This window comes from Hemiscyllium ocellatum, chromosome 8, assembly GCF_020745735.1.
Source record: "Hemiscyllium ocellatum isolate sHemOce1 chromosome 8, sHemOce1.pat.X.cur, whole genome shotgun sequence".
Taxonomy (NCBI): domain Eukaryota; kingdom Metazoa; phylum Chordata; class Chondrichthyes; order Orectolobiformes; family Hemiscylliidae; genus Hemiscyllium; species Hemiscyllium ocellatum.
The window spans coordinates 47,922,305-47,935,195 of record NC_083408.1 but is presented as its reverse complement, the minus strand read 5'-3'; positions in this window follow the sequence as shown (position 1 = coordinate 47,935,195).

Below are 12,891 nucleotides of genomic sequence, written 5' to 3'. Positions count from 1 at the left end.
CCAGGACATCTCTGCAGGCGTTCTTCGGGATAGTGTTTGAATGTTGGAATGTTTGAAACCCTATAGTGTGGAAAGAGGCCATTTGACCCATCTGCACCAACCTCCAAAGTGCATCCCATCTAAATGCAGTGTCCTGTGCCTAACTACCTTCAGCTGCTTCATAAATGAGCTTCCCTCCATCACGAGTTCAGACATAGGGATGTTCACTGATGATTACACAATGTTCAACACCATCCACGACTCCTCAGATGCTGAAACAGTCCATATTCAAATGCAGTAAGATCTGGACAATATCAAGGCCTGGGCTGACAAGTATTAAGTAAGATTCATGCCACATAAATGTCAGGAAATGAACATCTCCAATAAAAAACAATCTAACTGCCACTGCTTGATGTTCAGTGGGGTTGCCATCACTGAATGCTCCACTATCAACATCCTGGACGTGCCACATGAACACAATGGCTACAATAGCAGGTCAGAGGCTAGGAATACTGCAGTGAGAAACTCACCTTCTGACTACCCAACACCTGTCCACCATCTATAAGGCACAAGTCAGGAGTGTGATGGAATACTCCCCACTTGCCTGGATGGGTGCAGCTCCAACAACACTCAAGAAAGGGTTGCTCAGAAGGGTAGGGTGGAGAAAGGTAGAGCAATAGTTCTTGGGGACTCGATAGTGAGGGGTACAGACAGACGGTTTTGTGGGGGCGACAGGGACTCACGTTTGGTATGTTGCCTCCCAGGTGCAAGGGTACGTGATGTCGCTGATCGTGTTTTCCGGGTCCTTAAGGGGGAGGGGGAGCAGCCCCAGATCGTGGTCCACGTTGGCACCAACGATATAGGTAGGAAGAAGGGTGAGGATGTAAGGCAGGCTTTCAGGGAGCTAGGTTGGAAGCTCAGAGTTAGAACAAACAGAGTTGTAGTCTCTGGTTTGTTACCCGTGCCACGTGATAGAGAGTCGAGGAACAGGGAGAGAGAGCAGTTAAATGCGTGGCTACAGGGATGGTGCAGGAGGGAGGGATTCCGGTTTCTGGATAACTGGGGTCCTTTCTGGGGAAGGTGGGACCTCTATAAAAAGGATGGTCTACACTTGAACCTGAGGGGCACCAGTATCCTTGGGGGGAGGTTTGCTAGTGCTCTTTGGGAGGGTTTAAACTAACTCCGCGGGGGCATGGGAACCAGGACTGTAGCTTTAGGGTACAGGACCTTGAGTGTAGGGAGGTTAGGAATAATGCAGCGATCTCTAAGGAGGGTGCCTGTAACCAGAAAGGTGGATTGAAGTGTGTATACTTCAATGCCAGAAGTATAAGGAATAAGGTAGGTGAACTTGCAGCGTGGGTTGGTACCTGGGACTTCGATGTTGTGGCCATTACAGAGACGTGGGTAGAACAGGGACAAGAATGGCTGTTGCACGTTCCAGGGTTCAAATGTTTTAGTAGGATCAGACATGGGGGTAAAAAAGGGGGAGGCGTGGCATTACTTGTCAAAGACAGTATCACAGCAGTGGAATGGACGATGGAAGAGGACTTGCCATCTGAGGTAGTTTGGGCTGAGGTTAGAAATAGGAAAGGTGAGGTCACCCTGTTAGGTGTTTTCTACAGGCCTCCTAATAGTCCTAGAGAAGTAGAGGATAATATTGCGAGGATGATTCAGGAAAAGAGTGAAGGTAGCAGGGTGGTTGTTATGGGGGACTTTAACTTCCCAGATATTGACTGGGAGAGCTATAGCTCGAGTTCATTAGATGGGTCGGTGTTTGTACAATGTGTGCAGGATGGTTTCCTGACACAATATGTCGACAGGCCAACAAGAGGGGAGGCTATATTGGATTTGGTTCTAGGTAATGAACCAGGCCAGGTGTTAGACTTGGAGGTAGGTGAGCACTTCGGGGACAGTGACCACAACTCGGTGACTTTTACTTTAGTGATGGAGAGGGATAATCGTGTGCCGCAGGGCAAGAGCTATAGCTGGGGGCAGGGAAATTATGATGCAGTGAGGCATGACTTAGGATGTGTGGATTGGAAAAACAGGCTTCAAGAGAAGAACACTAATGAGATGTGGGGAGTGTTCAAGGAGCAGCTACTGCGTGTCCTCGATAGGTATGTACCAGTCAGGCATGGTGTAAAGGGCCTTGTGAGGCAGCCGTGGTTTAGTAAGGAATTGGAGTCCCTTGTGAAAGGGAAGAAGGCGGCATATGTAAAGATGAGGCGTGAAGGTTCAGTAGGGGCGATTGAGAGTTATAAGGTAGCCAGGAAGGAGCTAAAGAGGGAGCTAAGAGAAGCGAGAAGGGGACATGAAAAGTCTTTAGCTGGTAGGATTAGGGAAAACCCAAAGGCTTTCTATAGGTATGTCAAGAATAAAAGGATGACTAGGGTAGGTATCGGTCCAGTCAAGGATAGTAGTGGGAAGTTGTGTGTGGAGGCGGAGGAGATTGGAGAGACATTAAATCAGTACTTTTCATCAGTATTCACTCAGGAACAGGACACTGTTGCTGATGTGAATATGGAATCACAAATAATTAGAATGGATGCCCTGGAAATATGCAGGGAAGAGGTTTTGGGAATATTGGAAAGGATGAATATAGATAAGTCTCCTGGGCCTGATGGCATTTACCCCAGGATCCTATGGGAAGCTAGGGAGGAGATAGCAGAGCCATTGGCCTGGATTTTTATGTCGTCGTTGTCAACAGGAATAGTACCAGAGGACTGGAGGATAGCGAATGTGGTCCCATTGTTCAAGAAAGGGAGTAGGGATAGCCCTAGTAACTATAGGCCAGTGAGTCTGACTTCAGTGGTGGGCAAAGTCTTAGAGAGAATGGTAAGGGATAAGATTTATGAACATCTGGGTAGGAATAACGTGATCAGGGATAGCCAGCATGGTTTTGTGAAGGGCAGGTCGTGCCTCACAAACCTTATTGAGTTCTTTGAGAAGGTGACCAAGGAAGTGGATGAGGGTAAAGCAGTAGATGTTGTGTATATGGATTTTAGTAAGGCGTTCGATAAGGTTCCCCATGGTAGGCTAATGCTAAAACTTCGGAGGTATGGCATTGAGGATACATTAGAGGTTTGGATTAGGAATTGGCTGGCTGGAAGGAGACAGAGGGTAGTAGTTGATGGATTATGTTCATCTTGGAGCGCAGTTACTAGCGGTGTACCACAAGGATCTGTTTTGGGACCATTGCTTTTTGTTATCTTTATAAATGATCTAGAGGAAGGACTTGAAAGCTGGGTAAGCAAGTTTGCGGATGACACAAAAGTCGGTGGAGTTGTGGATAGTGAGGAAGGAAGTGGTAGGTTACAGCGGGATATAGATAAGTTGCAGAGCTGGGCGGAAATGTGGCAAATGGAATTCAATGTAGCTAAGTGCGAAGTCGTTCACTTTGGTAGGAATAACAAGAAGATGGATTACTGGGCTAATGGTAGGCTACTTGGTAGTGTGGATGAGCAGAGGGATCTTGGTGTCCATGTACACAGATCTCTGAAAGTTGCCACCCAGGTAAATAGTGCTGTGAGGAAGGCATATGGTGTACTGGGCTTTATTGGCAGAGGAATTGAGTTCCGGAGTCCTGAGGTCATGTTGCAGTTGTATAAGACTCTGGTGCGGCCTCATCTGGAGTATTGTGTGCAGTTTTGGTCGCCATACTATAGGAAGGATGTGGAAGCTTTAGAAAGAGTGCAGAGGAGGTTTACCAGGATGTTGCCTGGAATGGTAGGAAAATCTTATGAGGAAAGGCTGAGGCACTTGGGGCTGTTCTCATTGGAGAAGAGAAGGTTTAGGGGAGATCTGATAGAAGTGTATAAGATGATTAGGGGTTTAGATAGGGTAGATACTAAGAACCTTTTACCGCTAATGGAGTCAGGTGTTACTAGGGGACATAGCTTTAAATTAAGGGGTGGTAGGTATAGGACAGATGTTAGGGGTAGATTCTTCACACAGCGGGTTGTGAGTTCATGGAATGCCCTGCCCGTATCAGTGGTGAACTCTCCTTCTTTATGGTCATTTAAGCGGGCATTGGATAGGCATTTGGAAGTTATTGGGCTAGTATAGGTTAGGTAGGATTCGGTCGGCGCAACATCGAGGGCCGAAGGGCCTGTACTGCGCTGTATCCTTCTATGTTCTATGTTCTAAACTTTACACCATCCACTTGATTGGCACCACATCCACAAACATCCATCCCGCCATTACTAATGCTCAGTAGCAGTAGTGTGTATGATCTAATAGATACACTACAAAATTTCACCGAAGATCCTTAGACAGCACATTCTAAACCAATTACTAGTTTTAACTGGAAGGACAAGGGCAGCAGATACATGGTTGTAATGAGGTCAGCTAGGTGGATGTCGTAGAATACGAATTCCTGATTAGACCTGTTGCCCTGGTTCAATCAGGGAAACCTGACTGACAAATATAAATAGGAGTGTCAGAGGTTCTGTTCACTCAGAAGCCAGAGCAGGTGTCAAGTGCTATGCCTGTGTGAGTAAAGGGTGATTTGGTGATTGGATACTGGCCTCTGAGTAGTTATTACAACCATCACTTGCAAGTTACCCTCCAAGCCACTCCCCATCCTGACTTGGAAATATATCACCATTCCTTCACTGTTGCTGGATCAAAATCCTGGAAAAGTCCTCCTGAAGGGTATTGTGAGTCAACTTACAGTACATGGACTGCAGGGGTTCAGGAAGGGAGCTAACTGGCACCCTGTCATAGGGCAACTAAGGACGGGCAATAAATGCTGGCCCTGCCATGCGATGTTCACGTGCAATGAGTGAATAAAACAAAATTGGTTTTGTCTTACTAGACATAGCTAATAATTTTCTCAGTTTTCACTCATAACACCAAAAGTAACCATCACAATATTACAAACTTAGTTACTTTGTTTTCAATATGTAAAAGATCTTGGACATCGTTTCTGTCTTTATATACCGATCAGGAAATATATGTATATATCCTGTGCAATCGGAATAGTAATTTTTTAATTTGATTGCTGGTAACTACATTGCCATATCATTGATTTGAATAATCAACATCTGTAAGATATTTATTTTAATTCATCCTCTTTGCTGAATGACCTGGTGTAACTACATTGCACCATAACTCCAGCAACTTTTTACATAGTGACTGTAGGTAATGAAAAGTTCCAAAGCATGTCACAGGAACATTAAAACAGGGAATGACAGAATGGTTACAGCACACGCAAAGTCTGTTCAACCTATCATTTCTGTGCTGGCCCTCTGAAGGAGCAAGTTACCTAGTGCCACTCCCTGTAGCCCCGCACATTGTTCTTTTTGTCAGATTGTAATCCAATTTCCAAATGCCTCAGTTGAATTTACCTCCAACACCCTCAAAGAAAAGTTACAGGCACAAGGAGCAATTCAAATTCAAAGAAAAAGGAGATTTCAAAGGAAGTCTTAAAAGTTCAGCACCAAGGAATCAGAGAGTCAGATGGAAGTCAGACCTAGGCTGATGAACAAGATAGACTTAGTAGCAAAGAATTTACATAGCCATGTTTTGGACAATGTTTAGTTGAAATGTAAAAAGGCTGTGCAAGCAAAATAGAGCTCCATCTAGAGAAATGTCTATGATTAATGGCAACTTTGGTAAAAATGTTCCTCTCTGAAACTGAAGCATTTTCCAGACAATTATTGGTTACCATTTTCAAAAACTTTTAAATACAGAAAAGGAAAGAAAGACTTGCATTTCTATAGTGCTTTTCACAGCCACCTCAAAGTACTTTATGACAAATGAGGTACCTTTGAAATGTCGTCATTGTTGTGAAGAAGGAAATGCAGCAGCCAAGTTACACACACAGCAAACTTCCAGATAAACAGGATGCGAGGACAAAATACCAGGAATGACTTCCTGCTCTTTTTTTGAAATAGCGTCATGGGATCTTTTTACATCCACCTGGATCTTCAGTTTAGTGTGTCATCTAAAAGTCAGCTCCTTCACAGTGTAGCACTCTGTCAGCAGTGTGCTGGTTATTTTTGTTCCCAAGCTCTGGAGTGAGACTCCAGAATCCAGAACCTTGTGACTCACAGATGAGAGTGCTGAGCCATGGCTGACTCACGAAGCTAGCAAAGCAATCCAAATTAACACCCTTTGTATAAAGGAAGAGGCAATAGGATGTTTAAAAATGTCAAAGCCCCTTGGTTGAAAAGTATTGATGCTGAAATTTCTTTGTGTTGGAATGTGTTAAACCAGGATTTGTAACTTTGCAAAACATGCAATATCTCATGTGACTGACTCGCTCGAAGGTACTGCTGCAGTCAGGTTCTGAAATAAATTCTGTTGATCATCAAAGTTTACTGGAGAAGTGCTGTGGTCGCAGTGGTAGATATACATGGATGGTAGAGTTGGAGTGAGATGTAATATCATCTGTCCTAGAGCCTGGGACTATTGTTACCCAGCTGTACTTGGGAATGTGAACCATTATTTAAATGGCATAGTTTGTGGAAATCCATTTATCAAGCCAGAAATTGAAGGCAAATTGATCACTTATGGATACCATTGGCAGTCTTGGGACTCCCTGAAGGTTTGACAAAAATCAATGAAGTCCTTCTTACGATGAGAAACCAAGCTAGAGTCTGAGACCCTGACAATGGGCTTCCCGATGGGAACATTCCCTGAATGCTGGAAATCTGAAAAAAAAATGCTATTAAACTGCTGCAAAAATGTAAGTCTCATACTTATGCACACATATCTAAAGGTTCTCCTGCAGGGCTATCTGAGAAAAAAGGGGTTTGCTGTTTCCATGAAATGGTAATAAATGACAGTACTGAGACACGAAGGTAGCCTGGAGGTAGCCGTGGAGGTTAGTAACTGTGGAAGCATCATGAGAGACTAGAATCAATGTTGCAAGAAAATGGTCTTTTGCACACTGCCAGGGTAAATGCCAATGTCACCTTAATGCTTCCTTCTCCTCTAAGTTGGCATTGTGCATTTGCCACTGCACAACTCTGTCATACACTAAATTGGGTCACATTGAATCAATATCTCTCACTAAATTGCACCTATCTATGTTTGTACCTCTTGCAGTTTATTGTGATTGCCTTTCTTCCATCTACTGGTTTCACATTTAAGCTGAATAAGGAGCTGGAACACTCAGTAACGCATGCCACACCAGCTCACTCGGCTTTCTTTACAACTAGGAGAATATATTCATGACATTACATTTTGCCAAAGGCTTGCATGAGACAAGGACATCTTAAAATATGGCTTCAGAATGAACATCTCACATGTATATCAGGCATACATTATTCTAGCTTTCTGAATACACTGAACCACCTTTCACTTTGAATCTTAATTCTTAACATCCCCAGACCATGTTCGTCTTGCAAATAAAATGCAAGGACAATCTGGGAATTCACATTTCTGTCTATATTCATCAATTCCAGCATACTGGTTGTGTACCATGCTAATGTCCCTTAATGCTTTCATTCTTCTGCAGGAAATGAATGTACATAACCAGCATGAATGTGTTCAGACAGGACAGAAGACACCTGACAAACAGCTCCTCCTTGGAGGAATGAGCTGCTGAGCTTGGAAGACAAGCAAGGGGGACCATGCATATACTGAAGGGGAGATTGGAAATATCTATCAGTCTTATGAGAAAGTTTCCAAGCAGTTACTGCCAGTTACACATCAACCATCAACACTTTAATGAGTAAGGATAAGGATGGCATATTGTAACAATAACAAATTTACGTATTGATGAAAAGTGACACATTTTGTTGAACCTTTTTGTCTTGCACTCATCAGACAAATTTGTAAGAGTGCTGCAGTAAGGGGAAATCAACATTTATACTGAATGAGAGGAGAGTGCTGATTGGTTCACCAGTGGAGTCTGATAAAGGTATTGCCTGGAACAATTGCACAATCATTGCACAATTAATAACCATCACTCAGAGTTCTCCTTTCATACACTATAAATGTTGTTTTTGTTATGTTAGAGCCCGGGTGTCTCTGGAAAAGGAGCACGCGGAGTCCACTAACACCCTGGAGTTGTTCAGGGAGAGGTGGGTGCCGCGGGAGTGGAGTATATTATTACCCCCTCCAACTCTATTTTGATTTAACCCCTAATCTCCCCTTCACTGTTTGATCACACAGCATTGCCCTTTGATGTGAAGGGCACTGCTTGTCACTGGCCACTTGGGTGTTTCCTTTCTTTCTGGTGGTGGAAACTGAATAAAGATTTGTGCATCTTGTGTCTCTCACTGTGTCTCACACCTGCACACACACAACATGGGTGCTGGGGGAAAAAATAATAATATTAAGCACTACCACAGTTAGGCGGTAGTGTGGGGGAAAAAAGAGAAAAAAGAAAAGAAAAATAAAAAATAAAAAATAATAAATGTTGTTTTCCCTTTACTTCGGCATTTCTTGTGAACTGTTGAATGTGAAATGATAAAATGATTTTTTTCAGCAGTACTCAGTTTCTGTCTGACCAAATAATTTTTATGTTTATCTCCCTAGCTTTTAAAACACAGACCTAAACAAGAATAAAGCCAGCCATAAAGCCCATGTCTCCTAGTCCCATAGAAAGTACCTCTGAGGAGGAACAGCCTGGATATTCAGAGGATGCAGTAGTCGAATGTTCATCCCACCTTCCACCACCAAGAGACTTCAGTGAGTAATGTATCTGGAATAGGCTTCTGTGAGCACAGCACTAACACACATCTACAAGAGTTGGAAGAAATGACTAAAATGGCACTCTGAAGACTGGTGGAGAAAAGCCCCTTGCCAAATCTGAGATGACAAGATATAGAGTCAGACAGTGAAATGTCTGGCAGAGATACCAGCACTTTGCATCGAATAAAGTAAATGGTAGCGGAGTCTGCACACGTTCTGCCTGATGTAATGGCTTTGGCACACAAGCACATGGTTGCCTCTGTAGATTAGGTGATGGCAACTGTGGAGAGTGCAGTTCAATGAAACAGTCATGATCCACTAGGTATGCATTCAGACCTTCATGCCATCACTTGACCCATCTATGCTTTTAGTCATTGGTTCAGCAGAAGGGAATCAAAGGACCTTGACCTAATTCTAGATACCTATTCCCTCAAGGGGTTAGCGAGGTGTCATTGGCCAACTAGGAGGAAGAATGACAGATAGGCATCCAGGGATTATCCTCTCAGGACACTCCAAAAACTAGATATATGCAACTATTGGACTTTAATCATTTTTAACGTTCATGGATTCTTTAGTTGCCCTGGAGAAGATGGTGGTGAGTGGCTTGCTAGGCCAATTCAGAGGGAGGTTGAGAGTCAGCTACATTGCTCTAGAGTCACACATCGGCCACATGAGGATGCCAGATTTCCTTCCCAGAAGGATATTAGTGATTGAGATTTTTTTTCCCTGACAATGGTTTCATCAGTAGATTCTTAATTCAAGATACTTTTTAATTGAATTCAAATTCCACCATCCCCTGTGGCAGAATTCAAACCTGGGTCCTCAGGACATTACCTATACTTTGGAATTACTAGTCTAGTGATAGTAGACTAGACTACTAGGCCAAAGGCTTCCCTTCATCTCTGTCTCTCTCTCTCTCTTTGTCTAACAAAATTGTGCCCATGAATTTAATTGCAGCATTATTGAGAATTTATAACATGCAAATAAATGCAAACAGAGACTCTCGCCTATAATGGTTATGGTTGGGAAACCCAACACATCTGAAAAACTCAGAGAACTTAATAGCAAAAGTTTAACCTGTCATTAAGAAACAGAAATTTTGCTTCCTTCCCAATTAATTCTCATGCCCTCGGGCAAGCCCAGAAAGGTCACCCAATGTTCCTGTTGTCCCACCATTTTTTGTTCTTTTCCTAATGGCAATTCTTCCCATTGGAAATCCCCACTTTGTACACATCAAACATGATAAAGATCATCTGTCAATTGTGAGCTATGTCAAGTTAATCAGGTAGCTTTAAAGCTATGCCAGAGGCTCCCATTGCTATTGAATGAGCAGGTAATATGGACTCAATCTCCACATTCTAAGACTTTTACTTCTTCTTATGAGACTGAAACACCACATTGGAAGTGAACTCTTGTTCACTGCTGCAGACATGTGACCAGCTTTTCCATTTTGAAGTAAAATTAAGGCTCCTAATCTGCATCAAATTGTCATTGATATATGGTCCAAGAAAAGGGAAGCTCTTCAGAACCAAAGCATGATTTCAGAATGAGTGTCCTCATTTTACAAACAAAATTCTTCAGCCAAATGTTTGCATATCTTGGCTCTCTGTACAATAGCATCTTACTTCCCTTGTTTTAAACACAACTGCTTATAATTTGTACATTGCACTTCACTTTGACTCACCCTATACTTCTCCGCAGAATGGATCAGCCTGTCTGTGAGTTCGTGCTTGGAAAGGATAAAGTGATCGATGACTAATGCTCTGAAGTGTGAGGAGGGATGGATATGTGGGCTTGGATTATTCTTCAGAAATATGTGGAGGATGAAAGAGACAGGTGTTAGAATGGGTTGCCAAGGCATAAATTTCATGTAATTTTCAGTAGAGCAATGACGTTAATGTTTCACAGTGGAATTTGATGACACTACCAAATGCATGGTAGGGTGAGAAGAAATAAAAACAGAATGTTATCTATAGTTAAGTTTGGGCCAATGGCTTACAGCCCTGTAAAGAGGTCAAGGGTGCTGCTGTTCATAAACTGGGAAGCCAAAAATATGGGGTAGAATTTTGTGTGACTGCTTCTATCAGGACAGAAACAGGCAAAACATATCTGCCATTTACCAAATGGAGGGGGCTCCAGTCTGTTTACATTATATCATTGATTTTCGAATGTTAAGTTGTTTTGGAACAGTTTGTTAATCGGAGGGGATGGATATTTGAGCTACTTTGAGGCAGGTTCAGGAGGCAGGTTTGATGGTGGCGATGGAAGGTTGGGAAACCAATGGTGATTCTTATTGTCCAAGAAGATCATTAACTCCTTGCCGAGCCCCACAGAAAAAATACCAAACAGTTGTTTCATCTACAATTTTGTGAGCTGCTTTAAAACATTACTGCTTTGATCATTCTCATTGATGGAGGAGTTTGAAAGGCATGTACATTGTCCATATGTGCATCAATAAATTATTCATGTCATCGGAACCTGATTTTCATGGATTAATGAAAATCCCAAATGAACTGTGCGCTTGAAAACTCCGACCAATTAACCAATGATAAGGATCCAGAAGATGAGGGGAACTGTACGCTTTTATCTATTCATTCATTGGTTTGAATGTTGCTGGTTAGGTCAACACTTATTGCCAATCCTCAATTGCCCTTAAGAAGGTAAGCTGCCTTTTTGAACCATAGATGCTTACGTAGTATGGATACACTGAGTGCTGCTAGGAAAGGAATTCCAGGAATGTTTTTTTAACCCAGGAACTGTGATAAAATAGTAATATATTTCTAAGCCAGAATGGCGCATGACTTAAAGAGGGATGTGACAGGTGATGGTATTCCAAAGCACTTGCTGATCTCAGCCTTCTTAGTTGATAGAGGTTATGGGTTTGGAACGTGCTGTCAAAAGAGCTTTGATATTTTGCTACAATACACATAACAGATGGTACATACTGCTGCCACTGTGTACTGGTGATAGTGGAGGGGGTGGATGTTTAAAGTGGTGGAGACAGGGCCATTTAAGCAAGTGGTTTTGTCCTGAATGGTTTGAGTTTCTTAAGTGTTTTTGGATCTGCACTATCTAGACAAGTGGAGAACATACCAGCACACTCCTGACCTGTGTCTGGAGATGATGGAAAAGTGTAGTGAGTTAGGAGGTTAGTTACTCATCAGAGAATAACACAACCTCTGACTTGCTCTTGTAGCCACAGAATGTTGGTGGTGGGCTATTTTACAGTGCTAAGGCAATCTCATTCACCTCTAAAATTAGCTCTTTGTCCACAGTCGAAAGGGCTGTAAAAAGGCATGGAGCCAAATGGTCCTTTACAGAACCTAAACTGAATGTTAGTAAGAAGATAGAAATATGGGAAACTAGGAAAATTATAGGCTATTCAGCCTGTTGAACCTGTTCGGCCATCTAATATGATCACGGTTGATCAAACATTTCAATGCCTTTTCCTGAAATATCCACATAGCCCATCAGTAATCAGAAATGTACTAACCTTTGCTTAAAATAGCTGAAAGATTGAGCTTCCACAGTACTCTGGAGTAGAGAATTCTAATATTTTATCACTCTCAGTAAAAAGAATTCTCCTTAGTTTGATCCTAAAAAGCATCCCCTTATTTTTGAATTGTGTCCCCTGTTCTGGATGCCTTAGCCAGGGGAAGCATCTTGTCTGCACATACCCTGATAATTCTTTTAAGTATTTGATAGGTTTCAATGAGATCACTTCTCATTCCCAGTGTGCCCAATCTTTCTTCATAGGACAGTCCCACCATCTCAGGAATAAGTCTGGTGAACTGTAGTTGCACCCCTTCGATGGCAATAATACCTTTAATGAGATAAGAAGATGAAAACTACACACCATACCTCAGATGCAATCTAACCAAGCTCCTATCCACACTGAAACAAAATATCACTAGTCTTGTACACAAATCTTTTTACAATAAAGGATAATATTTTATTAGATTTCCTAATTTCTGTGCACCTATGTGTTAGCCTTCAATGAGTTATTCACAAGCACAACTAAGTCCCCTTGCACATGATTTGATTTGATTTGATTTATTGTAGTCACATGTACTTAAATACAGTGTTAAAAATCACACAACATCAGTTTAATTGGAAGCACACTGTTGGACTATAACCTGGTGTTGTGTGATTTTTAACTTTGTACACCCCAGTTGAACACCGGCATTCCAAATCTTAAGTACAGTGAAAAGCTTTGTTTTGCGAGCTGTACAGGCAGATCACAGGGAGCATAGACAGAGCAAAGCA